Source organism: Echinops telfairi, unplaced genomic scaffold, assembly GCF_000313985.2.
Source record: "Echinops telfairi isolate 266 unplaced genomic scaffold, ASM31398v2 ScPeMD7_9;HRSCAF=40, whole genome shotgun sequence".
Taxonomy (NCBI): Eukaryota; Metazoa; Chordata; class Mammalia; order Afrosoricida; family Tenrecidae; genus Echinops; species Echinops telfairi.
The window spans coordinates 4164429-4190313 of NW_022103906.1; the positions used below are offsets into that span (position 1 = coordinate 4164429).

At 43.2% G+C, this 25885-nt stretch overlaps 1 protein-coding gene across 6 annotated transcripts in view; it reads left to right on the forward strand.

Moving 5' to 3' along the window:
• Positions 1-760: 760 nt before the first annotated feature.
• The window catches only part of ARHGEF10 (Rho guanine nucleotide exchange factor 10), a 231747-nt gene continuing 206622 nt past the window's right edge, over positions 761-25885 (forward strand). For all 6 annotated transcript variants that reach the window (XM_004707747.2, XM_045286716.1, XM_045286714.1 and 3 more), the window contains exon 1: positions 761-808. The gene's annotated coding sequence lies outside the window, so the exon portion shown is untranslated. The remainder of the gene's footprint in view (positions 809-25885) is intronic.

A 25885-nucleotide genomic window follows, 5' to 3' on the forward strand; every position in this document is an offset into this window, starting at 1 on the left:
AATATTTTGTTGCTTTTTAAAAATTATAAAGTGAGTGCTCATAACGAAAAACTTCCAACAGCACAGAAGGGGTAGAAGTGAACTAAGTATATGCATAGATGTTTTTGGCCACAATTGGGCTCATAGCATAATAAAAGTAGCAATTCTTGTTTAGAGACAAGCTTTAAAAATTGTCTTAGAAACGTGAGTGAAAAGATTGTCTGCATTTTCAAACGCCCAAGGTTTGGCAGGCTGAGGGCAGTGGGTGTTCTGTGGATCAAGGACACTCCCTTCCTCTCTACACCCGGTTGACGAGATCCGTTGGCAAAAGACAACGGATGGCTACTCCCCGGGAACGCTCATCCCCGAAACCGCTCTCCACGCGCGCACAGCCCGGAGGGCCGGCAGCCGCGGGCGCCAGGTGCCGGGCGTCTGGAGGAGCGAAGTGCCCAGGGGAGCGCTCCTCGGGCGCGGCGCGCGCGGGGGCGCACGGGCTGGTCACGTGGCTGCTCTGGAATGCCGAGGACTCCGGGGCGGAGCCGGCTCCCCTCGCGGACTCGGCCCGCCCCCGGGCTGGCCCGGCTCAGACTGCCGCCGGGAAACGGGCAGGTGGAGCGACCAATGAGCTCTCGAGACGGGCCTCGCCCCACCAATCACGGCGACCTGAGCGGAACAAGGTTGCCCTCTCTCCCGGGCTGATCCGCGGCTGTATCCCAAAGCTAGCGGGCGCTGACTGCGGGTGTGGCGGCCGCGGCGTCCCGGGGGAGCCGGAGCGGACCCGGTCGTCCCGGCCGGAGCGGGCATCCTCCGAGGCCCCGACGTTCTGATGGTGAGTGCCCGGACCTCGGAGAGGCGCTCCGGGCGCCGGGGTGCCGCGGGGAAACTCCGTGACGTGTCGGTCTGACTTTGGGCGGACTGTGATTGGAGAGGATGGGGATCTTTTTAAAGGAAGCATCCAAAATGCCTTATTTCGTGGAGACGGAAGATTTCGTGTCCCCTCTTAAGTTTTTGCACTTCTGTTCGACTCCGCTTTTATACCTAACGACAGTCTAACCAGTACTTGAATCCCAGGCTGCCCCTGAGTTTTTTGCCGGACTGTGAAATAACATTTTTTTGAGAAATGTGCTATCCTCCTGTGTACAAACAATGCAAATAACGTGAAACTAAAAGGCACCGTTAACCGTCTTCCTTTGTTCTTGTCAGCTCCCGTCAGGAAAATATGTCATGAGCACACCCTTCAGTCTTGGGGCGTCGCTTTAAATCTTAAGTGGTGCTTGGACTGCGTTGTTTACACCTGTAACTCAATCAAGTGGGAGGAAGAATAATGCCTTGAGGTTTTTATGTGGGGCACAGTAATTTATATTTTCTTATAAAGACAAAATTACTTAGCCTACTTTGGGATGAAGATAGTTACTATTTAAAAACATAACTAGCATGTCTTTCCCATTATACGCCATAGTCCAGCGTTGCACATGGGACTAAACGACATCTGTGAGTTGATTGGTTCGCAGGTGCCTTCTGGATCCCCATTGGCACCATCATTTCCCCGTCTCTGAACCTTTAAGTTTGAGTGTGAATTTCTGCATAAAAATTGGATGTCAGTATTTGTTGCGAAAGCAACAGATGTATTTGGTATGGTCTCAAATCCAATTACTAACTTTCGCTAGAGATCAAAATTATTACTTGAAACATAGAATTTTATTTGGTTGAGCCACAAAGTATGAATTAAATAGCTGTCGAGATTCTAGATTAGGTGCAAAGGTTACTTATTTTTTCTGCAGTTAGAAAGCTGCAAGACCAATGTTCTCATTGTCCATGTATTACTTTAAAAAGTATATTTTGAAGGAAATAACTTTTATTAGAAAAGATGGCCATTGAGATTCACTCTGTATATTCTGAAAAATATAATTTGCTACTGTAGCTGTACTGGCATTTGTTTATTAGCTATAGGACATGATTTAGTGATCAATAGCTGCAGTTACAGACATAGTAAATTTTTATAATCCGGTATAGATTTCTTGTCAATAAGAAAAGTAATTCATATGAAAAGGTGCTAGTTTATAATTCATTAGTCTTTTTTTCTAGGCCAGTTCTTATCCAAAGAGTTGTAGAAAACTAGGAATGAGATAAAATTCAAATAGATTTTTTTTATCTTAAAAGTTAATGTTTGCCTTCCCAGTTTAACTAAATTAGATATCTTGATGTTTTGATGTGCCACATTTTCTTTGAGATTTGTGTATATGTGTGTTGAAGCCAGAAGAACACTCTGGGAATATCCTAGGTACATGCTGGTGGTGTGGAGCCCCAGGGTAGGTCTGAAACTGTTTATGCGAGTGAAGTCATCCTTCTAATGGACATCCAGTTGTTGGAAGCCAATATGTGTGAACATGCTTTTTAAACTAAAAAATGTTCTCCATAAACTAGAGCAAATTAAAAACACGGTAATTGTGGTTATATCATTTGGTAAATAATAATTTAAAACTTCTCATGTAAAATAAGAATATTACAATGAATAAGAGAAGGAACACAATGAAAAATTTAGATCTCAAGATAGTCAAAGCTGATCTATTTAATTCATATGTCGCTTATACTTTGCATGGGCAAAAAGGTAAGTAGAGTGTAATACGACAGAAGGGAATGATACATATCAAACATCTATTAGGTAGAATTACAGGTCTTGCAATCATCCAAGTTTTTAGAACTCTAATATTAGAACTTTTGGGAATAATGAAAGGGAAAATTTTTGAGAGATTAGCAATAGAAAATTGTGTTCCAGGTTTAGACAAACTTGATAAGAATCTGAGAGGAATGTCAAAGAGCAGCTTGGACCCTTCATGAAATTCTTGTGGGGGATATGACGCATGGGCAAGCAAGGGTGGGTGCTAAGGGAAGTGTGGGGTCTCCAGTCTGATGGGGGCAGCGAGTGGGACCCTGCTAAGCTGAGGTATCTTTGCCGCAACCCTGAAACCTGCCAGCCTGGAGAAAGGCAGTACAATATTCACACAGGAGAGTGGGAAATGGCCTAATCATCTTGGACCATCCCTAAGACTCCTGTCTCCTCTCTTCCCCAAGTCCAGGAGGCCTGGTAGTGCAGTCATTAACTCGCTCAGCAGCCCAGCAAAGCGAGCTCATTCTAACCCACCAGCAGAAAAATGTGGCAGTCTGTTTCCGTAAAGATTTCAGCCTTGGAAACCCCAAGGGCCAGTTTTATTAGGTTCAATATGATCGCTATGAGTTGGTTTAGGATTTTCTTTCCCCACTCTAATTCAGTCTTTTAAAAACTTCCAAGCCTAGGACTTATTTTTTCTTTATTATTGTGTATGGATTTTAACAATTTTGATTGTAAAATTGAGAAATCATTAGTTCTAGTATTGTCTTTCCTTCCATCATTACTTTTCCTCTTAATATAATTAAAGCAGCACATCTACTCGTAGAAGATGCTGTCTATATATAGTTTAATTTCTTTATTACGCAATTTAAAAATATGTTTTTTTCAAATTAAGCTTACTGTTCTTTTCTTTTATACGTGGCCCTATTACGATAGAAATTATTTTAAAGCAAAATGTCAAGAGTCGTAGTGTGGTGGCTTGTGTGAGAGGGGAAAGTGGAGAGTTTACTCATTGCTATTGAGTTGATTCTGACACAGTTCCAATAGGACAAGTGGAACTGCCCCTGTGAATTTCGGAGACTGTAGTTCTTTATGGGAGTTGAAACCAACCCAAACCCCCTGCCCTCGAGTAGATGCCAACCCTATAGGACAGGGTCAAACTCTCCCTGTGCGTTGACAAGACTGGAACTCTTTATGGAAGTAGAAAGGCCTGCCTTTCTCCTGCTGAGATGGTCTTTGTCCTGTGGAGTTGCTGGAGGTTTAGAAACACTGCCCTTGAGATTAGCAGCCCAATCATAACCACTACGCCAGGTATTTTAGTGTGCATTTCATGCACATTGAGAAATTAGCTCAGCTAAGAGCATCTTCCAGGGGGCCCGCCCTGGTGTGTGTTGCGTTACGGGTTGGGCTTGCTAAAAGCAAGGTCAGCAGTTCCTTCAAAACCACCAGCTGCTCTGTGGAAGATGAGGCTTAAAGGTGCAGGTTAACCCGATCTCTTCATTCTAAGTCCCCAAACCTTTCTTGAGACTTTTGAAGCTAGAAATTTTGTGAAGAAAACAAAAAGAATGGCTAGGATTGCCTGAACACACTGTAAATTCCAGTAACCATACATAGCAAAGAGACTTTTCAAAAGCGTGCTGTGCAGTTCTCCAGAGGCCTGCCCGGTGCTTTGTGTTTTGAGGTAGTGCTCTGTGTTGTCATCAGGACCTTGATTGCAAGGAGGCCGAGTGGACGTGTTTTTCTAGCTTTGGGGAAACAGAGTTTTTGCAGTCTGGTTTTATTTAGTTAATAGAAGACAATGTGGACATCCACTTTGAAATGTAAATGCCCAAAGATAAACTTTGAAATTAAATATATATATGGTACCTGAACTTCCGTCATCTGTCCTTGGTGTGGACATTAAGTGTGACTATAAAAGATGGAGGATCATTGTGAGTTGGAATCCACTGGATAGCAGTGAGTTTGGGTTTTATAAAAGTCAAGGAATTAAATTTTGACCAACGTTTTCTTTTTAGATGTTTTGCTTTATTATTACTTTGGTTTTCTGAAAGGAAAAATAGACTAATTTCATTTCTGATTTTCATTAATGAATATGAGGGAAATGAATGAAAGAGCAAAGTACATATGATATTAATTGAGTACAGCTAAAACTACCCACTGCTATCGAGTTGAACCAATCTTATAACCACCCTCCTGAGCAGAGCAGAACTGCTCCCTGTGGTTGCTGAGGCTGTACATCTTTGCTTGAGCAGACAGCCTCACTTTCCCCGCTGAGGGGCAGCTGGTGAGTTTGAACCACCAACCTAATGCTTAGCTTACTGTGCCACCAGCTAAAGCTGTATTAAATACCCATCTAAGCAGAAGCTTCAAAATCAGAAATTTTTCCTTAGTTCTCTAGAAAGGGTATTGCCAAGGATTTTTAGCTTAGCTGCTTCCTTGGCAGGCAAACATAGTGACTCTGTAATAGTATTGTGCTTAAGCTCTTCCTGCTAACCCAGAGGTCTGTGGTTTGAGTCCACCACGGAAGATGACAGATTCTGCTTCCGTAAAGATCGACAGCATTGGAAACCCTACAGGTCAGCACCACTCAGTCTTATAGAGTCTGAGTCTAAAATTGACTAGATGGCCACGGGGTTTGCCTACCTTGGCTGGTCTGTGTAATAGGGGATGTTTCCCTTTTCTGAACGGTAACTTGGAAGCCCTGGAAAAAGAAAGCACTGAGTACAGAGCGCTGTTGGTCTACCTGTGGGGCCACAGTAGCTTCAACTCCAGAAGCTCCAGGTGATCTCATTTCAGAGTCTCATAGTATGGTTTTGTGTGAGAAGCACTGACCTATGATGGAAAGAATTTGATGTTTCTTTTTGTATGCGCTTGTCTGTACTGGGCTGTGTCAGTCAGATAAAACAACTGAGCTGTTGCTGAGGCCACCCGAGGGGCTGTAGCTCTGTGTGGGCTAGCCAGCTTGCTGTCCAAGGGCACAGGCTGAACTCCTAGCTTTGGTCTGCTCCCTTGCAAAAGTGATAAGAGAGCTGATTCACATTTTATTCTCAAGGACTTGATTCAGCAGATCTGTGGGAAGCAGCTCATGACTATGGTGCATTGATTCACGTCCAGCATGTTGCCAGCCCCATCAGCAAGGCTGTGGCTGAATGTCACTTGTGTGGGTAATCTGTGAGTTCAGCCAGAAGAACCACTTTTTATAAAGCGACCGTTGGAGAGAGATTCCTAGCTTTAAATGTTCTTGTCCAGTGTTATATACAATAGGCCATTTTTCAATTGGAACTGAAATCTAAGTTCGTCATTAGGTTCCAGGGACTGTACAGGGACACACTTTACCATTTATGGTCCAGAAGTCCTGACAGAATGTGCTGCTCAATGTGCAGCAGAGCCTGGAAGAGCCGACCAAAACTACTGCAGGCTCCTCTGTGCCTTGAATAACGTTCAGACATGCATTTCCCCTGATGATTTCATAGGAAGGAATGAAAGGTGCAGCATTTTGCCAGATGGCAAAAATATTTGGGAAACTAATCATAGGTAGTTTTAGCAGGGAGAAATGATTTATGTTTCTAATTATGTGCAGTCTCTGCAGTAATACTCTGCCAGCAGTAGATTTGGGGCTGGGAACTCTTCTTTTCATTCCCTCTAAAAGAACAACTAAGGAACCTTGCTGGCACTGCCAGGTAAGCGTTGGAAGTCTGGTGTCCATGGGAGAAAGATGAAGCGCTCTGCTTCCATGTAGGTTTACAGGCTGGGAAACCCCACACGGGGTTGCTACGAGTCAGAATCGACCCAGCGGCAGCTGGTTTGGTTTTTTCCTTTTTCTGTTTTTGGTTTAAAGAGCAACTTGTCTTTTGTACTATGTTGTGTAGGAGCTCTGGTGGTGTCGTGGTTACATGTCAGACTGTAACCACCAGGTGGGCAGTTCAAAACCACCAGCGGCTCCTCAGGAGACAAAAGGGGCTTTCTCCTCCCATAAAGAGTTACAGTTTTACCCTGTCCTATAGGGCTGTCATGAGTTGTAATCAACTCGATGACAGTGAGGTTGTGTGTGTGTGTGTGTGTGTGTGTGTGTGTGTGTGTAGAAGACTGGCATAAGACTCGGCTGTGTGACATTTTGGATTGGAGTGAAGGACAGGAAATTGTGTGTGTATATTTATAATCAAAGAAAATGTTTCATTTCCCACACAATTATATGTTAAATGGGTTTGTTTTTCTGGTTGAAGTGCTTCTGATAGCAGGGAGCTTCCGTGGCTGTAGTCAACGGGCACTTCTCTCCTGGATTCCTGGTTTTGAGAAGCCTCATGGAACCAAGGAAACATCTATGAGCACCTTCCCTTGGCACATATTTGCATATGTACATATCTTTATCTAGACCTCTATAAGTGCCCTTTGCCTCCCAGCTCTTTCCTCTATTTCCCTTGATTTTCCTCCTGTCCCACTATCATGCTCAGTCCCCACTAGGGTTTCAGCAATTCCTCTTGGTTACATTCCCCTTGATCATGCCCTACCAGGCCTCCCACACCCACCTCACCACCCATTTGGAGGGAACATGTACATTTAGTTTACATGATACTAAAGGATACGGAGTAATCTAGTTACACATAGCCCAAGTGGAGGGACAGCAAAAGAGAAGAAGGCCTTCAAGAGATGGATTGACTGTGGCTACAACGAGGGTCTCTGGAACCAGAGCAACTGTGGGGATGAGGCAGGACCGGGCAGCGTTTCCTTCTGTTGTGCATCAGGTTGCCATGGATTGGAACTGACTTGGTGTGGCACCTAACAACACCAACAATTGACAGAGACCGAGGAAGCACCTAGGAAGTGCCAAGAGTCTCTGGGTGGTACAAACAGTTACTGAGCGTGACTGCTAACAGAGTGGTTGAAGGCTTGAGGCTGCTTGGAGCTGCCTCTGAAAAAGGTCTGGCAGCCTCCTGCCGAAAAGCCGCATGGAGGACCTCCTGCAGGAGGTCACCTTGAGTCAGGACTGACCTGTTGGCAGCTGTTTTTTGGAAGTACGAGCCGCTCGTAAAGTCTCAAGAGTAGGCAGTGAACTATGTGGAGCCTCCTAAGATTTAAGAGAAAAATGATCAACAAGTAGAATATATTTTTGAAGAGAATAAATGCTGTGGAAAAAGAAAGCAAGAAAGGGAATTAGGGAGTCCTGATTAGGGAGGGAGGAGTTTGCCTTTTTAAAGAAGTGGCCAAGTAAGGCCTCACTTGTGTGCTGTTAGTGATCCCATGAGAGGGACTAGAACTATGCCACAGGATTTTCTCAAAAACAAACAAACCACGAACCAGTTCACCACCGCTGACTCATAGTGACCTCTAGGATAGAGTAGACCTGCCCGTGAGTTTCTGAGACTGTCCCTCTTGACAGGAGGAGAACACCCCATCTTTCTCCCATGGCTGGTGGTTTCAAACTGCTGACCTTTGGAATCTTACACAATGTGTAACCACTGTGCCCCAAGGGTCCGTGTAAGGTTTTCTAGGTTTGATTATTAGAGGACCCCTGGTGGCGTAATAGATGAATGTTTGGCTGCTAATCAGAAAGTTGCTGGTTGGCAGAGGAGGCGGACGGCCGTGGTCTGTGTCCCAAGCCCCTGCACCCCGTGCCTGCCACCCCTCCCCAGGGGCAGCCCTCATCTCTGGCCCCCACAGACCCACCCCCTCGAAGCACGTGCTTCTCCTCTGGAGCGTCTGCCTCACGAGCAATGTCTCCTTGTACGATAGACTTTCTGAGAATGTTCTAGACCGGTCTTTGCAGATACCAGCGCATTGCTTGGTCGCGTTTCTTTCCTCAATGCTGATGAAGTTGCTTCCCCTAGTAACGAGGCGGAAAGATCATGCGTGGCTGCTCCAATAGCGGCTGCTGCCTCCATAGGCACCTTCTCTAACCTCGCTGTCTTGCCAGGTTACCAGCAGTAACCTGACTAACCCGGCCTCACCGCGTGGACACCCCGCCTCCGTGGCAGTTTCTCCTTTGGTCTGCGAGGGTCTGTGAGCTGTAGGCTAACCCCCTTTACAGCTGACACGCCAGCAAGGACCCAGCGCTGGGCCTTTCCACCACTGGAACAACTTTTTTTTTAATTGATCATTGCAGAATTGTGGAGTGCAATTAGCACAGTTTTGCATGTAGGACTTCATACACCCTGGAATCATTAAAACAAACAAGGCAAACCAGAAGAGTTGCTGGTTGGAACCCACCAGGTGCTCTGCGAGAGGTGGCGGCGGCTGCAATCTGTTCCTTTACAGGCTGCAGCCTTGACCCAGGTCTCCTGAAGCCGGCGGTCTGCGGCTGCACCGCAGCTGCTCGCCGGCTGGGAGGGAGTCTTTCACACAGAAAGCAGAAATATGGCTGGAGCCTCCTTAAGGACAGTAGTTTCACGTACTCACAAAAATCGTCTGCAGCAGTGTGCTCTTTTAAGAACTCCTAGTCGGGGTTTAAATCGACAACCACAGGGGCAGTGTGATGCTGCTGGGGGAGGAGGGGAGAAGGGCTGCGCCCACCCCCACCGCGCTGGAAGAACGGGGCCAGTGTCACCAGTGCGCATGTGTGGACGTGGTTGAACTGGAGCATATGCTGCTGTGTATATTCTCAACAACAACAACAAAAATTCAACCCAAAACGGAACTGTGCCGCCGAGCTAAAGGGGGCAAAAAGTTACAGCCTTGGAAACCGTAAGAGTTCTCTAGTCTATAAGGTTGCCGTGAGTAGTCGGGCTTGACGCAATGGGCCCCCCCCCCCCCCCTCTTTTTGGCATTAATCTTTACAGGAAGGGGCCTTGCTGGCACAGTAGTTAAGCAGTCCATTGCTACTTGAAAGGTCAGCAACTAGTTGCTTCTGTGGAGATTACAGACTTGGAAACCTTATGGGCTAATTCTACCCTGACCTAGAGGGTTCCTATCAGTTAGAATCAACTCAGCAGTTACAGTGAATCTTACAGGAGCAGATCTCTAGTTAGGAAGGTTTCACCAAGCAGTTGGTGCTTGAATAAAGAATTACAGAGGGCGCCTGGCTGATCTCTGCGTGGGAGCATCCCAGGCGGAGGCACACTGGGCAAGAAAGCCCGAGGCAGTCGTGTGCCAGGCGGTGGCAAGAGCAGCAGGAAGGACAGTGGCCGGGGCTCCATAGTGAAGGGGTGAGTGGGAATCAGAGAGGTAAAAACATGAGATGGAAAGCCTTCGGAGTATTTGAACAGAGGAGCCCTGATGGCATGGTGGTTATACATTGAGCTGTGATCCACAAGATCAGCAGTTCAAAACCACTAGCCAGCTCAGAGGGAGAAAGATGGGGCTTTTTAGTCCCTTAAGTACCTACAGTCTTGGAAACACACAGGGGCAGTTCTACCCTGTCCTACAGGGTCTTTATGAGTCGCCATCAACTCAATGACCATGAGTTTTGGATGGGTGTTTTTTGTGCTATGTTTCACTAAAGAGCCCTGGTGGCATTGTCGGGTAAGTTTTGGATTGGTAAGCACAAGGATGGTGGTTCAAACCTTCACTTGCTCCGCAGAAGAAAGATGAGGTTGTCTGCTCGTGGATCACGTAGACAGGGTCGCTGTGAGCCGGAGTCACGTCAGTGGCGGCAGGCTGAGTGTCAGCAGGTTCTTTCTGGCTGTCGCATTGAGAATAGGCTGGAGAAGAACAAGAAGAGGGGCAAGAAGGAGGATTTTGAGGCTTTGACAGTGACTCAGGCAAATGATCATGGTGTGGACGAGGTAGGTAGCAGTGGAAGTAGTGAGAAATAGTTTGTCAAATTCTGAATATACATTAAAAATAGAGCAAAAAGATTTGTTAGCTAAAACATTTATTTTGCTGGCTAATTAAATGTGTAAGAAAGAGAAGAATTTGACCCACGCGAATGGAAGAATGAGGTTTTTGGTAGGCTATTTCAGACATGCTAAGTTTGAGCTGCTTATTAAACATCTAATGAACTAGTGTCAGGCAGCTTGATAGATGAACGTAAAACTCAGAGATTTCCATAAGTTTCCAGTGTGATATTTAAAGCTGTGAAAGAGAAAAAAAATTTATAAATTAGCAAGGGTTCATGAGGGAGGGAGGGAAAATGAGCTGATATCAGGGGTTCAAGTAGAAAGAAACTGTTTTGAAAATGATGATGGCAACATAGGTACAAAGGTGCTTGACACATGGATGGATGGATTGTAATAAGAGCTGTACAAGCCCCTAATAAAATGATAAATTAATTTTAAAAAGCTATGAGACTGGTTCAGTTAACCAAGAAAGAGATTAAAGATGGAAAAGAACTGAGGTCCCAGGACTGAGCTCTGGGACATTCTGAGACTGAGAAGGAGAAGCCTTTGTCGTAGGAGCACTGATGACAGGCTGGTGCTGTGGAAGAGCGCTGATGAGAACCACTCCACTGCCAGCTGAAGAGTTGGGCTTTGAAAGGAACAGCCACTTGGAGGGAGAAAGCTATGACAGCCAGACTCCAGGAAGATCTCTAGGTTCGGAAGCTTTATGGGAAGTTCTGCTTCGTCGATAGGATAAGTCAGTGCTATGTGGTGTGGTTTTGTTTTGATTATGGTGTTGTGGAAATCCATGCTTCTTAGTATTGCAAGGAAGAGGGAATATCAAATTCTGCTTTAAGTAAAGTTGAGTACGACAAAGGTTGAGAAACCGATATTGAATATTGAATTGCGTTGTGCAATCAGTGATGGTGATAAGAGCAGTGGTTGGGGGGGGGCAGCATTCCTGGTGGGAGGGAAATCTTGGAGTCATTGTAGAGAATGAGTGGAGGAAAATTAGAGATGGTGAGTATGTTGCCTGTGTTCTTAATTTTTGTTCACAGTGAGCTGCTGTAGTGAGCTCACAGCACCTTACCCCCACCCAACTGTCAATTGAGGATGGACAGCATGTCAGACCATCCAGTGATTCTGGGTAACATTCCACAGGCCAGACGTTCCATTCACAGTGAAGGAAGGTGAACTGTGAGCACCTGATTAGGGGCTCCGCTGGTCCCACATACCTTAGACATCACCTGTAATAGCTGGCCTAATAGAGTGATGGAGTGGTCTATTAAAGGCCATCCGAGGCACCAGGTTGGTGTTGGGTCCCTATCCTTCAGAGTGCTGTCATTCAGTCTCTCTCACCATCTCATTTGTGTTGTCTTTATTAGCTGCTACCCCAGCAGGCCCTTGATTCATGGCAGCCCATGCTCAATGGAATGAAATGTGCAGTCCTGCACCATCCCCCAAATAGGGTTTTCATTGGCTGATTTTTGGAAATAGGTCTTTCTTCCTTCTTGATCTTTGTCTAGAATCTTCACGAAAAACGGTATAGCATCTCAGCAACAGGCAGAGAGAGTTCTACTGACAGATGAGTGGTGGCTCCACATGACCCAGAGGGATGGAACCTGAGTTTCCCACATTAGAAGGCAACATACTTACCACTGAATCACCATTGTCTCTCTACTTCTAAGGGTCAAGTAGTGGTGACTAGGGATGAGAAGAAGGAGGCTTACACCAGAGATCACATTAAGGTAGTAGTTCTCAACCTTCCTGGTGCCGTGGCCCTTTAATACAGTTCTTCGTGTTGTGGTAACACCCCCCCCCCCACCATAAAATTATTTTCGTTGCTACTTCATAACTGTAATGAACCAGGCGACCCCTGTGAAAGGGTTGTTCGACCCCCAAAGGGTCATGACCCACAGGTTGAGAACCACTGCCTCTTGAACCAGAGACTATGTCTCTTGCCATAATTTTGACACCATGAACTAACAAGTAATAAATGAGTTTTCATATGAGCAGGGTTATTAATGGTGATTACCATGAGGAGCTAGGATTGCTTCTCTCAAATGTGGGGAGAAAGGAACCCTAGGGCTGCTATTGGGTGAACATTGACTGCTAACCACGTGATTGGCGTTTTCAACCTGCAGGTTGCTCCTCAGGAGAAAGAGGAGGCTGCAATCATGTGATAGGTAGGTTTAGTGTGCCAACCTGGCCAATGAACACATGGGATTAATTGAAGGGTGGAGAGATAAATGACTCGGCGAACCTCACCTTTCTTGTCTTTTGCTTTTTGATGATCAGACCAATGTGTGACTGCCTTAGCTTGTTCTCTGCCTCAATTTGCAAGCTACACTCCTTGTGGGACACCTAACCCGTGGACTGTGTCACTGTAGTATGAAGTTCCTTCAAGACCTGTTTCGCCATGCTACTGGAGCTCACTTGAGCTGGGGCTGTCGGACCCAGTCATCTGGCTGACTGTTGGTGACCTGCCTTGCTATTTGCTGCCAGTGGCTGGACAGCCTGAATTGCTCTACAGAGCCCTCAAGACTTGAAGGACTGCCAGTGTATTAGCTGTCTCATAGAAGGGAGTTGCACTGAGCCATTTGTACTGCTCTATAGATTAATTAACTGTTTATTTCTTATGTTATATATCTCTCTATCTAAATATATATAAAATCATTAGTGTCCTGGTTTTGCTCTAGAGAACCCTGTCTAATATAGTTTACATAAAAATCTATAACAGTGGTTCTCAACCTTCTTAATATCATGACCCCTTATACAGTTCCTTATGTTGTAGTGTCCCCCCCCAACCATAAAATGATTTTTGTTGCTACTTCATAACTGTAATTTTGCTACTTTTACGAATCAGGTGACCCCTGTGAAAGGGTCATTCTACTCCTAAAGGGGTTGTGACCCCCAGGTTGAGAACCACTGCTCTGTAACTTCAGGAGCTACTATATCAAGTAGCTTTGGGTCAGGATCAATTTAGTGGTCTTCGATTTGGGAGGGAACATAAATAAGGACCTCTGGTGGTGCAGTGGGTTGAATGTGAGGCTGTTGATCACAAGGTCAGTAGTTCAAACCCACCAGCTGTTACATGGCAGAAATATGACTGGCTGTCTGCTCCCATAATGATTTGTAGTCTCAGAAACCTTAAGGAGGAGTTCTACTCAATCCTATCTGGTTGCTATGAGTTCACATTGAATTGCTGGCAGTGGCGTGTGCGGGTTAGTATGGGGAGGAAGAATAGGTAAGAGTTCCAGGGGATTCACTGAAGTAACTGTTGGAGCTGCAGTAATAAAGGTAAAAGGACAACTGCAGTGGCTTCCATGCAAAAGGAAGGTGAAGCGAATTGAAGTTCCAACTCGTGGAAACTTAATAAGTGCTTAAGAACTAGCTCTACAAAAAATAAATATATTAATATAAATGTGTGCTTATCATTATGTTAAACTTTACAGGTATCGTGGCTCTATAGTACATAATTTATTTAAAATAATAAAATATAAAATATTCTAAACTCCATTTAGCCAGTTGATTCTCACAAATCATTTTATTGATTTTTGCCAAACTCCTAGCGTATCTGTAGTCCGTTTGCAATTTCAGCTCAACATGATTTGATATTTGGAGCTGCATCCTAATCTGTTCTTTCCCAAATAAATTTATTTTAGCAAATTTGATATGTGATCTCCTGTTAAATTGTTTCTCATAAAATGTACAAATTCTGTCCATTAAACTAAGTGTCTTTCAGCTTCATTCCAATCTGCTCTTTCCCAAATAAATTTATTTTATTAAATTTGATGTGTGATGGCCTATTAAATGGTTTCTCCTAAAATGTACAAAGTCTATCCATTAAACTGAATTCTCTTTCAGCTTCTGTACTATGTGTATCATTAATGGCACGGCAGCTTTCTGTGTTGGATCCAGGAACAGTTTCAGAACACGCATCTAAGACTATTGTTTCATCCATCTTCTGTGCTATCCTCCAATGTAACCACTACAAGCTCAACCTGCTTTTATGTTTAACCAGAAATAACACTTTCTTCCTTGCTTTCTTCAGTCTAGGAAATCAACAAAGCAGTCTAGCTCTGATCTATTTGCTACAAATATGTCCACTGCAACACGTTTAATATGTCAGTGTGATGTCCCTAAACATGAGAGTGGTGAAGAGATGGCTGGTGGCCCATCATCGTGCCGTATTTCCACCACACAGAGTCGGTAGATGCAAATAACCTCTTGAGCAGTGGTTCTCCACCTTCCTAAGGCTGCAACCCTGTAATACAGTGCCTCATATTGTGGTGACGCCCCAACCATAAAATTATTTTTGTTCCTACTTCATAACTGTAATTTTGCTACAGTTATGAATTGGATGACCACCGTGAAAGGGTTGTTTGACCCCCAAAGGGGTTGGGACCCACAGGTTCAGAACTGCTGCTCTAGAGCATAAATCATACTGAAATAATAGTGAAATAACTATGATATGTTGAGTTTTCAGAACCTTTATTTGTAATTTAATTTACTTATTTTGTTATCATTAGTTATTAATAATTGAATATACATATTTTAATAAAATATTTAAAAACAATATGTCATGTAAGCAATGTAATAAAGGAAATGAGGTACACCTTTGCCTAATTTATTGTTAAATCTAATTTATTTACAGCTAATGATCCTTGTATTTAATAACCTGAGCATTTTAGCAGTCATTTTCATGAGCTTATATGAGCCAGCCCCCTGCACCTCTGGCTCCAACTCTTGGAGATGAGTGTGTGTTAGCTCACCAATCATGCAGCGCTAGTTGACTGACAGGCTAGATGATCACCTATAATGTATGGCAGTCATTTACAGCTTTAAGAAATGTAGCTTGTTCCACCTGCCATATTGTATCCTTATTATCAATACTGCAGCCATTTACTATGTATCATCATGAATTCCAGCAGGTAACACTTATATGGAGCCCAAGGGGAGAGTATGCCTGGTACTATGTTCCTAGCTGGGTTTATTAGACCTAATTTCTATTCAGCCTCTGTTGACCTAGGCAACGTGCTATAGACCATTGGTATTTTATACCTTGTGTTTTTGAGGCTTACAACATCCTTTAGAGGCCACAACAGAAGTACTCGATGTGGAAACTCCACTAGGTGAACTGGGCTCTCCCTCAGACTCACCTGTAGCCCTTGGATGTGAGTGTTTGAAACTACATGGTGTGAGGAAATGCAGAAGTCAGCTTTACCAAGGGTATATGGCAGACAACCATATACTTACTACTTCAGTGCTCTTCTTGCTTTATTAAGATACGCATTAATCTGGAAGGCCTAGTTCTGCCACTGCCAATTAATAGTATTGAAAGTTTTGCCGTTCCCCCACCCCATTGTTGTTTGTGTTAAGAGTGTCCAGTCACTTAACTGTACAAGTATTGTAGTTTGTAGTCAGCCTACACTTGTGTGATCTCCCCTTTCTCAACTGTGCTTTAAATTCATTACCATTGACTAAATTCATGACATTGCCAACAAAATAGCCTTATGCCCCAGGGAGATGATTGATAATGTCCTCTAACATAAAATGACAATATCTCTAAAGTGAACCAGAGACATAGATATGGGATTTGGGCTCACACTTAATTCTAGCCCCACTTTACAAACTATTGTGTCTTATGACATAGCCCTGCTTAATACTCACCTTCATGAAAAAAATCACTGAAGATATGGGTGCTACAGCAAAATGTGTGAAGAACTAGAAAGTGCCTGACTAACAGAAAGAATGGTATCTGGGGTCTTGAAGACTTGTCTTCAAACAAGCAGCCATCTACGTGAGGTGTCAACCAATTCCACGTGATAGAAGCAAACCAGCCTATGTGATCCAAAGATTGTAAATAAGATAATCCAAATCTGAAGGAAGGGATGGTATCAGAGTTTAAATTTTGAACTCTTGGTTTGCAGAAGGCTGTGGACGACAGTGGAAGCCCCAAATCCTTTTTCCAGATCCACACATAGATTAAGCCCTCTGACCATAATCGAGGGATGTGAATAGCCGGTTATCAGACAAGAGTATTGTAAGAGAAGATTATAGTAGATTCAAATACATCTGATTTGAATGGTTAGAATGTAACATCTGATTTTATCCCCTTTTTGACACATCTAAAATTTCTAGCAGTTAAAAAAAAAGTGAGTGGAAATGCATGGAGAGGAAGTCTCTAGTGAATCCCCTCTGAACAGAGACCAGGAATGGGAGGCTGGATATCATAAAAGATGATTGGAAAGTGGAGTGTGAAAGATATAACTAGGTTAAAATCGAATACCTTATCACTTTCTGTCTCCTTTACAACTGAGGTTTTCTCTTATTTTATTTTGTTTTTATTGTTAGCTTTTTTGACTACTTGTTTTATATTTTTGTATGTTTTTCAGTAGACGAAATCCAGGATGGGTAAATCTAGAGAGACAGTAACTGGAGCCCCCAGTACCTCAGGGGGTGGGGGTGAGGGGTGGGGGGCGGGGGGTATGGCAGGAGAGCTTGGGGGAAAGGAGGAGTTAATAACAAAAGAAGTACAAGAAAAAAAATCTATGAACAACATATCAGCCTGTGTGATCACGAGGTGTCGAACGGATTACTGAAGACAAATGGGTGCATAAGCAAATGTGGTGAAGAAAGCTGATGGTGCCCAGCTATCAAAAAGTATAGCGTCTGGGGTCTTAAAGGCTTGAAGGTAATCAAGCAGCCATCAAGCTCAGAAGCAACAAAGCCACATGGAAGAAGCACCCCAGCCTATGCAACCACGAGGTGTTGAAGGGATCAGGTATAAGGCATCATCAGAACAAAAAATCCTACCATAGTGAATGATGGGGGAGTGCGGAGTGGAGACCCAAAGCCCATCAGTGGGCCAGTGGAGATCCCCTTACAGAGGGGTCTAGGGGAGGAGATGAGCCAGTCAGGGTGCGATGTAACGATGAAAAATTCAACTTTCCTCTAGTTCCTAAATGTTTCTTCCCCGCTCCCACTACCATGACTCGAATTCGACCTTGCAAGTCTGGCTAGACCAGAGGATGTACACTGGAACAGATAGGAACTGAAAATACGGGGAATCCAGGGCAGATGAGCCCTACAGGACCAGTGGTGTGAGTGGCGAAACGGAGAGTAGAGGGAGAGTGGGTAGGAAAGAGGGAACCGATTACAAGGAACTATATGTGACCTCCTCCCTGGGGCACAGACAACAAAAAAGTGGGTGAAGGGAGACGTCGGACAGGGCAAGATATGACCAAATAACAATTATATAAACTATCAAGGGCTCATGAGGGAGGGGTAAGCGGGGAGGGAGGGGAAAAATGAGGACCTAATGCCAGGGGTTTAAGTGGAGAGGAAATGTTTTGAGAATGATGAGGGCAATGAATGTACAAATGCACTTTACGCAATTGATGTGTGTATGGATTGTGATAAGAGTTGTATGAGCCCCTAATAAAATGATTTTTAAAAAAATAAAAAAAATCTAGACTTGGTTGTAGTTATGATTGCACAGCACTTCTTTATATGATTGAATTATTGAATTGTATAATACTTGGATTTGTCCCAATAAAACTTTATAATAAAATAATATTTGTATATTAAAAAATAATTACAGCAGGAGTACTACTGGGAGAATAACAGGGAGTCAGATTCTAACATCTATCAGTAACGAAGAGGGATTTCTTAGCAATGGTGTAAGACTACAGTAAGGAAAGGATTGGGTGACAACAATACCCAGCATGATAGCATGAGATTGAGAGCTGCCAGAGGTAGCAGGGAGGTGGGGGTGGGGGGAGTGCTTGGAAATGGCAGTGGGGAAAACTAACACACCTACTCTACTTTAACAGAGAACATCTCTCCCACTTTGAGAAGGCTGCTGGTGGAGTCCCTGAAAGGGGTCTTCAGGTGAAAGGTAGACTTTACAGAGGACTTTGATGATGACAAAGCCAGGGCTTCCAGAGGGCACAGTGAAAGGATTTCATGAATGAGATGGTGTTTTAATTATCTAGTGCTGCCATAATGGGAGAAAGGTGGGGCTTTCTACTCCCATAAATGGTACCGTCTCTGAAACCCACAGGGGCAGTTCTACCCTGCCCTGTAGCAACGCAGTCTTAGTGAGTTTAGTATTTTGTTTTTTGGCTACAACATAAATACCATAAGTGTATTTCACAAGCAGTTATGCAATCACCATTTAGTAGACTAGAAGTCAGAATTCGAGGTGCTAGCTCTGGGGAAAGACTTCCTCGCTCTGCTTTGGGGAAAGTCTTTGTCTCTCCTGTTGCTGGGCAGTCTTCACGGGCTTGCATCTCTCTTGACCCATTTCTCTGCTCCCCGTGTTTAATTTCTCTGTATATCTCGAAAGAGCTTGACTCGATGCGCCCATACATACTAATCCTGCTTATTTTACATAATAAAAGACACCCGTACCCAAGTGGGCTTATACCACAAGCATAGATGTTAGGATATATAACTCATATTTTAAGAGGACACCATTTAGTCCATAACAAGTAGGAAGAGTAGATGGGGTGAGCAGTGTTTTAAAAGGTATTGTGTTGTACAGGTGGTCATTGCATACCTTTTGGGTATTATTCATATGGTAGTTCTCATAATTGTATTTTATTATGACAAATTTCTGGTAGGTGGTAGAGGTGTCTTTTTTTTTATTCTCAAAAAGGTACCATAAGGACCAGTGCCTCTGGGTCAGAAATGGACATGAACTGTATGGTAAGGGGATCATGAACAGGGGATAGGGGATGCTATGGAAAATCTGACTTCTCTTGGCGACTGGCACAAAGAGGAATAAAGGACATTATGAACTTCGTTCTGATTATCACAGAGCACCCCTGCTAATTGTTGGGGTGGGGAGCGAACGGGGATATTATCAGAAGCCTGCAGACTTCCCCTTGATCCTGTTGAGATAAAAATGTGGAGATTGGCAGAGGGACTTGCACTTGGCATCAGAGGTTTGGCCTTACGGTGGTGAGTCATTGTGACTTACATGAAACATTATGAAAGGCTCCAAGTTACTTTTCAGCTTGATTTAAGCAGTATGGTAAAAATGGGGATAATGATGCTGTGTAGTGCAGTTACGGATTCCTTTAGCCAACCCGTATGAAGTCAAAGCCCGGGCCTTATCCTTCTGTATCTATTCCCTTGCTCTCTGCCAGGCTGCCCAGCATAAACTGTTTCTCATACTCCCTTGCAGCTAGGAAGGGCCCTATGACTTTTAAGTTCCCAGCCGTAGAATGGGAAGGAAGTGATTGTGTGCGACTGCTATGTGTGAAACTGATTGTCTCCCGACACTCTTGCTCCTTTCATCGCCTGGATAGAAACGCAGGGGTGGTTTGTGTCTGTGTCACTTGTATAGCCAATGTCAACATCCTGTAGTGACTGCAACAAAATGGAAGGAGCCAGAGTCTGTGAATGACCAGGTGGAGCTCAGCCAGCCAGACCCCAGCTTAAACTCTGCATCCTTCATCACACTATGACCTTTTCACCTCTGTATTTTTTCCTTACATTAATGTGCTATGGCATGGTAAGTCATAGTACTGCTTGGATATACTCATGAAAAGAACACTTACTACAGTGGGTCTCACCCAGGAATTAGCAGAAAGAGATCTCAGCCCCAAACTCAGTGTTCATAGAGGGAGATTGATAGGGACAAAAACATGTTATGTCTAATAATTACTTCTTTTTATATAGCTTTCTGCTATATTTTATGAATATCCCATTTACTGAAAATTTTTCTCAAAGACATTGCCAGGTCAAGATAAAATTAACTTATTTAAAACTTCTTGGTCAAGTTTGATAACATACAGCAACTGTAACTTAGTTTAAATGCCTTTGGAATTTTTGAAAATACAAAACAAACAAATAACCTTGATTGGATTATTTGACGGCTAGAACCCAAGCTATTTTGTGTTTTGGATGAAAACAAGTTTCATAGGTGTCCAGGAAATGGGTTGATTTTACTGTTTGGTATTTGAGAAGACACTGTTTCTCAGTGTCTTGGTAAATTAATCTTCAAATGGCAGCGGAACATATGTTGTAATGAAATATGACTTGATTTCTGGCCATATGAATCCCCTTTGGTATGTATGATGTACCTCACTCGGTTGCGAGCACATCTTATATGCCGTGGGGCTGATGCATTCATACTGGGAAGTTACTAATGCCCGATATGTAAGCATTAACTGTTGCTATATTCTGGTGAGAGAATTACTGTAGACCAAAATGTCATATCCTTAGGTTATGATACATGTGATATATACTTACATACACTTCCATGTGATTGGAGAAACTTAAAAAAAAAATAATTTTATTGGGGGCTCATACAACTCTTAGCACAATCCAACCATCCATCCATTGTGTCAAGCACATTTGTACATTTGTTGCCATCATCATTCTCAAAACATTTTCTTTTTAAAAAAAATTATTTTATTGGGGGCTCGTACAATTCTTATCACAATCCATACATACATCCATTGTGTCAAGCACATATGTACATTTGTTGCCCCCATCATTCTCACATTTGCCTTCCACTTTAGCCCTTAATATCAGTTGCTCATTTTCCCCCTCCCTCCCCACTCCCCCTCCCTAATGAGCCCTTCATAATTTATAACTTATTATAGTTTTGTCATAAGTTACACTGTCCGACGTCTCCCCCCCCCACCCTCTTCTGTTCCTCCCCCAGGGAGGAGGCAATACTTAGATTCTTGTAATCGGTTCCCCCTTTCTGCCCCACATTCCCTTCACCCTCCAGGCCTCCCCCCTCTCACCACTGGTCCTGAAGGAGTCATCTGTCCTGGATTCCCTGTGTTTCCAGTTGCTATCTGTACCAATATCCATCCTCTGGTCTAGCCAGATTTGTAAGGTAGAATTGGGATCATGATAATGGTGGGGAGGAAGCATTTAAGAACTAGAGGAAAGTTATATGTTTCATCGTTGCTGCCCTGCACCCTAATTGACTCATCTCCTCCCCACAACCCTGCAGCAAGGGGCTGTCTAGTTGCCTACCGATGGGCTTTGAGTCTCCACTCTGCACTCACCCACCTTTACAATGATATGATTTTTTTTGTTCTTGGATGCTTGATACCTGATCCCTTCGACAGCTTGTGGTCACACATGCTGTTGTGCTTCTTCCATGTGGGCTTTGTTGCTTCTGAGCCCGTTGCCGCTTGTTTATCTTCAAGCCTTTAAGACCCCTGACGCTATATCTTTTGATAGCCAGGCACCATCAGCTTTCTTCACCACCTGTGCTTATGCACATTTGTCTTCAGTGATCGTATCAGGAAGATGGGCACCCACTGATCTGATTTTTAGTTCTTTGATGTCTGATAACTGGTCCCTTCTGCACCTCGTGGTCAGACAGGCTGGTGTGCTACTTCCATGTGGGCTTTGATGCTTCTGAGCTAGATGGCCGCTTGTTTATCTTTAAGCCTTTAAGACCCCAGACACTATATCTTTTGATAGCCAGGCACCGTTAGCTCTCTTCACCACATTTGCTTATGCACACATTTGTCTTCAGTGATTGTGTCAGTAAAGCGGGCACCCACTGATATGATTTTCTGTTCTTTGATATCTGATAACTGATCCCTTCTACACCTCGTGGTCAGACAGGCTGGTGTGCTGCTTCCATGTGGGCTCTGATGCTTCTCAGCTAGATGGCCGCTTGTTTGTCTTCAAGCCTTTAAGACCCCAGATGTTATATCTTTTGGTAGCCGGGCAGCATCAGCTTTCTTCAGCACATTTGCTTATGTTCACGTTTTTCTTCAGCAATCGTGTCGGGAAGCTGTGCATCCTGGAATGCCAATTTAATAGAACAACGTGTTCTTGCAATGAGTAAGTACTTGAGTGGAGGCCCAATGTCCATCTGCTGCCCTAATACTAAACCTATAAATAAATGCATGTAGATCTGTTTCCCCACAAATATATTTACATATGTACATTCCAGTCTTAAAACCTCTATAAATACCCCCTTTCCCCTAGTTCTTTCCTCTATTCCCTTTTATTTTCCTCTTGTCCCACTATCATGCTCAGCCTTCATTTGGGTTTCAGTGATTTCTCTCGGTTACATTGCCCTTGCTTTGGGGAAACTTTTTTAAAAGAGATTTTGACCCACAATTATATTCATTTTACATTCCTATAAAAGATGACTTGCAACTATCTTTAGTTTTTTTGTAATGTAGATAATAAATATAATCAGAAATAACTTGTTTTGGATGTTAGCCCTGAGAGGTTTACATTTGTATCAATAAGTACATCAGCAAATAAAAATTAGTTCTGTAGTTTGGACATTTAAGAGAGAAGAAAAGACATAGAATAAGTTTAAGAAGCATGAAAGAAAGGGAGGGAGCAGGAATGAGCACCAAAGAGCAGAGAGAGCAAGTTATATCTAGGAAGAACAGACAAAAAGAATGACGTACCCTGAACACTCACGCAGGCCTTTCTCCCTCCAGTCCTTGCCTCCATATTTCTTGATTAACATCCAGCTTTTGTTGTGCCTCAGCAACTAATCTTCTCCCCCTCCCCTCTTTCCTTCCCTCTTTTTTTGTCCTCCCCCTCTCCCACCTTCCTTCCCTCCCTCTGGTAACTTTTGAAAGCCTAGTATAGTTATGGGGGTTTGCTCATTATTAGTAGGCCTTAAACAAATGAAAATAATACTTATTACCACTATGAATTTGCAAATTACAACTTAGGAACTACTCAAAGTTTTTGTATCTTTATTCTTTAGGTTTTAAAAAATGTAGATAATAAATATAGCAACGTACAGTGTTTATTCAACGTAATATCTAGGCTCCCAATGGGAGAATCCACCCTGTAGTATGTTGCTGATCTTACATTTTTGACAATTTCCTTTCTGCCCTTGACAACCCAGGCCTTGTGCTATAGACTACCTGGACTTTTGATTTTGGCTTTTTGAGGTATACAGCAAGCTTCATAGGCTGCATCAGAAAGGTCCAACTTGGAAGCCCCTCTAAATGAGCCAGACTTTACCTTAAACAGATTCAGGGTTCTGGAATACTGCTTTAGACTTAAAGCTGAAACACTTTAGGGTGAGAAGAAGCAGATGCCTGCTATGCCAACATCGTGGTCTTAGAAATCACTGGACTTTGGCTTGAATCTCCTGATTTTAAGGTTGTCAAATATTTGACAAATGAAGACACACATATATATATATTTCCCCTGCCTTTTGTGACATGTTTAGTTCTGCAGGCCTAGTTTTGCTTTAGTGAATGAGCATTAAATTTTTTTTGCTTTGTATCTAATCCTCTTTATTTTCTCAGTGTTCAGCCACTTATCTTTTTAATCTGTATAAGTGAATTTTCCATGTATTTTAGCATAATAAAATTTTCTACATATTTATACTTTCTTTTTCTCACTAGTATTTTAAGTTCTCCTATTGCCTATATTAATGAAACTATTTTTAGAAATACTAAGGGCCCCCTGTGACTTACCTATATTATTTCTCAAGAACCTGATAATGCTGCCTCGTAAGTGGGCCAGGAAATATAGAAATGTTAGACGTATGAATGGGTTTTGAGCTCACAATTAATCGTAAGCCCTAATTTAAGAACAGTTCTTTTTTTTCCTGAACCACAAGAGCATTTATTAACATAACAGTGGCAGGTTTGCTGTACTCCTCCCAACAATCCCGAGATAAATTCCATTCACACAGTTTACAGGTAAAAAGTGGAACATTAAATCCCTTGTAGATCATACTGACAGTTAAGCTGAGAAGATCATGAACGCAGTCTGATTGTGGATTTCAACTCTTCCTTCTCAGAGAAAAGCCACCTGTATGGGCTGCCAGAGCTGCTTCATGCCCGGGGCACCTAAAATTGTGACTCTTCATTTCTGGGCAAAGATAATCAGGAGATTTTTTGTAGAATCCCATTCCAAGGTCCACATTCCTACAGAGCATTCCTGGCTCCAGTTCTGTGGTTGCGGTGCAGCAGGTTGTGGATATTTTTAAGATTTTACTGGAAGGTGTGGTGACATGGGTTGCAATTGGCTTTCAGAACTTTAATCCATGGGTTCAACTCCAATAGGTAGCTTTTCTCTGAGAACAGTTCTTATGATGAAGCTTACCCTCATGAAGTGATCATTGAAGATAAGGCAGCTCTAACAAATTATGATGAAGAAATCAGATGGTGTCTTGCTATCAGAAAGAATAGTGCCTGGGGTCTAAAAGACTTGCCTTAAGACAAGCTGTCATCTAAGTGAGGTTTCAGCTAAATCCAAACAGATGAAGCACACCATGCTGTGTGATACAAAGATTCTAAATAAGAAGACAGAAGGAGGGAATTGCATTAGTGCCTAAATTCTGAGCACCCAGTTTGCAGAAGGCTGTGGATGACAGTGAAAGCCCAAAACCCATTTGCTGATTTCCCACATGGATTAAGTCTCCATTGAAGTCTATTGAATATCAGCCAGATATTCGGATGGTTTTACCCTCAGACAGAGTGCATTATAAAATTGATTACTGATATATAGTTAGCTTAAAATTTAACACCTTACCCTTTGGATTTCTGTGTTAGGCAGTGTTCTCTAGAGAAACAAAACTAGGACACTTAAATAGCGAGAAGGAATATCACAGCTAATTAGCCCACACAGCGGTACAGAGTGCTCAGTTTTGTGGAACAGTTAATATACTGAAGGTCCTTCAAGTCACATGGACTGCTGGTTCAAGGTCAAGGAAGCAGACAGAAGAGTCTGCCCTCAGGCAAGACAAGCAGGGTGGGCAGCAACAGCAGGAAGATAAGTTGAGGAGTAGCAGAGGCCAGTAGGCAGGAGCATAGTGAAGCAGTCCAATGAAGTGGACTGATGGTGTGGCGAAGCAGGTCTTGATGGAATCTCAGCTCTGGTGATGCACAGGCAAGGCCACACCATCCACGGTTGGCTGGGCCCACAATAGCACAGCAGCACATGACCTAGACAAAGGACGAGTTCAGGCAGCAGAGCGCACTGGTCCATATCACCAGGGAGAAAGAGGGAAGGGGGCCTGCCTTGGGAAGCTATTTATATAATCACCCACCAATCAAGCTGCGACCTGATTAAACTCCGCCCACACCACGTTCCTATAGAAGCCTAGTTGGCACAATAAACCTAACTACCATAATTCCCTTTTGATCCATTTTAAAATTTTTAATTATTTTCTGCTTTTATTTGGGATTAAAGTTTAACTGTGTTTCATTTTGTTGTTGCTGATGAGTTTCTTTATGTATGACTTTTTTTACGTTAGAGCCAAGATAGGTAAAGCTGTAGAGACAGTAACTAGATTAACAGATCCTTAGGGTTATTACAGGGGGAGGTTGGGGAAAATGAAAAGCTAATAACAATGGATATAAGAATAAAAAAAGATATAAAATTGATTGTGGTAATGAATGCACAAGCCTTTTTAATTTATTAAAATCACTGAATTGTGTCATGCATGAAGTATACATCAATGGAAGGTTTTATAAAAGAAACACAGTAATATCAAGGAAGCCTGCAGTGATGAATCGTCAGCATGTATCAAACTTACTCCTCAGTGGACGAGGGGGTGGAGGGTGGG